This window comes from Sinocyclocheilus rhinocerous, unplaced genomic scaffold (genome assembly GCF_001515625.1).
Source record: "Sinocyclocheilus rhinocerous isolate Xijiao unplaced genomic scaffold, SAMN03320098_v1.1 scaffold958, whole genome shotgun sequence".
In the NCBI taxonomy this organism is placed as follows: domain Eukaryota; kingdom Metazoa; phylum Chordata; class Actinopteri; order Cypriniformes; family Cyprinidae; genus Sinocyclocheilus; species Sinocyclocheilus rhinocerous.
Window position 1 is genome coordinate 516,112 of NW_015650342.1, and position 3,888 is coordinate 519,999.

The following is a 3,888-nucleotide window of genomic DNA, read 5'->3' on the forward strand; positions in this document are numbered from 1 at the left end:
GGCGGGAGTGGACATAAAAATCGCAGGAGCGGGCGGTAATGATCAGATATTCAGCTGGAGCGGGATTAAGAAAACAGTACCTCAAAGGGCTTTAACACAAAAACACACACAATGAATGGCGACTGGAGAAGGCAAAAGCCGAATCCTGGACATTTTGGGCAATTTAGAAATCCCTGTCAGACGCATTTTTTAGGTCCAAAAAGAGGACATGTCTGGGAAAAAGAGGACATTTGGTCACCCTTAAGCATCAGATGCCGACAGCTCGGTCAATTTTTACTTTTTACTTTCTGTAGCTTAATGAATTGACTGGAGTTTAAAACTTCTTCACGGGCATAACGCTCATGCAGTTTGCACATTGTTTGTGTGGCATGCTGAAATATTTATAATTTTGCGACGTGTTTGTCTTTATCGCTAATTGCAAAATGATGGAAAATGGTTCACATTTTCCCGTGATAACATTATTTTATCAAAAGATCTCCCTCGATCTTTTCGTTTTCTTTCTTGCTGCATTAAAGATTAAATGGTTAAAGTTCGCACAGTGTATGCTCAGCTTAAAAGAGTAGGCGAGAATTACCCAATAGCATGTTCCTGCACAACCTGAGGCTGCAGTTTCAGGACCGCATTTCTCGAATTACCCGGCTGGTGCACTAATTCTCGCGAGATTCCGACGTACGTATACTTAAACCCGTATCTACTTTCAAGTATTGCTCTGAAACAGTATTGACAATGAATCAGTTAAGCGAATTGATGAATTATAATGTATATGTTGTGTTTGTCAATCCACCAAGTGAGTTGGGGGAGTGGTTAGTGTGCTTGACTGGCATGTCAGCGCCTGTCACTTTAGGTTCAAATCTTGGGTGAAGCATGCATGTAATTATAATAAGCATTTTAAAGTTGTGTTTTTATTGTTCTGTTGTAACGTCATCTCTCTGACACCTGAATGAACTCTTTGTGAATAAATATGTTATTTTGGTCATAAAAAAATGAACATTAATAAAAGACATCAAGCCACAACGTCTGACATTTTATATAAAGATTCTTATTTAAAAATATTAATTGTTCTGCTGCGTTAACTCCACAGTACTTTATGAGAGTTAGGTTGAGACAGATGTGCGATTGTGTGGTTTCCTGACCCTGTCAATCAAACGCAGATTCGGCAGGTATGCCCATCTCGAAACACTTGTGAAACGTAGTCACGTGACATGGGTGTTTCGAATCACACTTCGGAGTAGGTAAGAAACGACTCCTCGAATACCTCGTGTAACTCAAATACAAAAAATATAATCTGCCTCGAGGCTGCGTTTAGTCTATTTACTGTAGCTACACACGGAACACCTTGTTTCCCCACGCACGGACCATTATTACTGACGCACAACCCGATGAACGCTGGACCACAGACTGTAAAAAAAAAGCAATGGACCTATATAAAGAGCAGGTCATATGGTATTTTAAAGTGTCCTAATATTGTGTTGGAGTCTCCAACAACAGGTTTAAATGCATCTAAGGTCAGAAAACATTGTAATTTTCTCAGAATATACATTTAATATTAGAGTCATTTGCCAATGATTTCGAAATGATTCGTTCCAAGCAAGTTCGGAGCAAACCCCTCCCTTCCATAAGCCGCCTATCCGTCTTATTCATTTTGTTAATAAAATTTAGATGTTTCATATAGGCCTATGCGAATTTGCCATTGTAGGCTTACTATTTTATGGCTGATGTGTTGTAATTAATTGGCTAATAATGATCCACAAACTATGATCGTTTCAAAGAAAAGGGGAAATCCAAAGACCGTTTATTTATTTGTGTTACAATGCGGGTAAAACATATTTTCCTTATTCATATTGTTAATAAAAGTTCAAAGTTTAATATAAGTGAATTTGTCATCGTACTGTTTTATTGTATATCCTTTTTTATTATTATTATTATTTGGGTAGTCATGCTCATGGAGAGCAGCACACGAATGTTTGGAGCAGACACAGCAGCAGTCAGATTGTCCCGCACATGTTCTCCTGCTCTTGCTCAAGGTTGTGTGGTTCAGGGGTCTTCATCATGGTCTTCCTCATCCTCTCCATGCACTCAGACAAAGACAGCCTCGATGTCCCTTTCCCATCCATGATCAGATTCAGTCTGACTGCAGCAATGAGGGACGTAATGGACGGCAGAGACAGGTGAAGGTGGACACGATGGTCAGCTGCTTCATCAGAATAAAGCTGCAGAACTGTCTCAGCTGTGTTGAGATGCAGTAGATGTGGCTTCACCGCCTGTAAATACATCGTTAGAACAATATGTTTGAATAAAGCTTTGTTTCATGTGTTGTTGACTTGTATTTATTTATTGTCATGATTACTTTGATTTATTATTTTGCTCATTTATTCGTTTCCTGTTGTTGTCCGTAAATAAAACAAAATTGTTTAATTAACGTATGCATTCATTATTATATGTATTCACCTTGGCTGAATTTGTCTAGTGTGTAGTCATGCATAGCTATGGCATATGACAAAACAAATTACATTTTGCTTGTTTTACTAAAAAAATAAAGATTTTAATATTATTATTATTAATATTATATAAATACAAACACATGCATGTATATATTTAAGAAAAATATGTTGTTCCTATATTAAATAATATATATATATATATATATATATAATATAAGAATATAAATATATACAAAAATGGGGGCAAAAACAAGTGTTGCGTTTATATTTTTGTTCAGTGTATATATATATATATAATGTGTATATATATATATAATTATTGAACAGCATTTATCACTATTATTGTAAGTGTTGGGGTGGACTAGTAATGCATTCGGGGGTAATCCTAATTTCTAAGTAGTAATATATGTGGTAAGGTGCGTGATGTAATCTTTCCTCATTGGCGTGTGGTTGTCATCCACAATAACCTATTAGAACCTGTCTTTTCGGGTATTTAAGGCTGGAGTTATGCCACCTGGTGTACGTCACTGCTGGGACCGCACCTATGGAGTGCGCGTGTATAGATGCGCGTGGAATGGCCATTTGATGCGTTGTGTTGGGTTGCAGGCTGTCCACTACATGTCAGGTAGGTGTCTGCTCGTATTACGTGCTGCTCGTTGAGCATCAGGTGAGGTTAACCGGTGCTTATTTACAACTTACTATTAATAAAAAAACAAAACGAAATATAATCATTTTGCCATTACATACAAACTGAACTATTTACTGTATGAACCATTTACTATTTATACTGTAGGCTGTTTTGGGAGAAGCTGTCGGACGCGGGCAGGGCTAGGGCCTGAGCGTCTCGGGCCAGGGCCGGGCTATTTGAGGCCCGTGCAGCCAGTGCAGAGCTCTAATCAGAGCAAGTTTCTTATTCTCCTCATAACTGAGAAACGTATTTTTGATGTAGCCAAACCAACGGGTAGCGTGAGTGCAAGCTGCAGTAGTCTGAAAACGTTTGGATATTTGTCCTTCCGTAGCCTACTTCATCTTTAAGTTTCTCAAGAGCGATTGGCAATGCAAACGTACATTTCACAAGATCCATTTCAGCTGTCACAAGCTGAGGGTGAATCGTACATGCTTAGTAGAGGACTGATGCCATTTTTCTCACAACTGAATACTGTCACACGCCACACTCGAGGCCAACGCTTCATGTGAAAATCGCCTGTCCAATTCAGCCAGCAGTGACTCAAAAAATACAACAAAAAATACAACAAATTTCCATTATTCAGTTAACTTGCTAAAGCGGAAAAAAAATGAAAAGAGAGTCCTCTCATGTAGCCTATCAATTTAATCAAGTTAAGAATCATGATGAGTCGCAGATCGCGAGGATGGGGCTTAAATATCATAGAAATTAATTTAGCCCAAAACGTGCTTATTCAATCCACTAAAATAATAAGATAATACA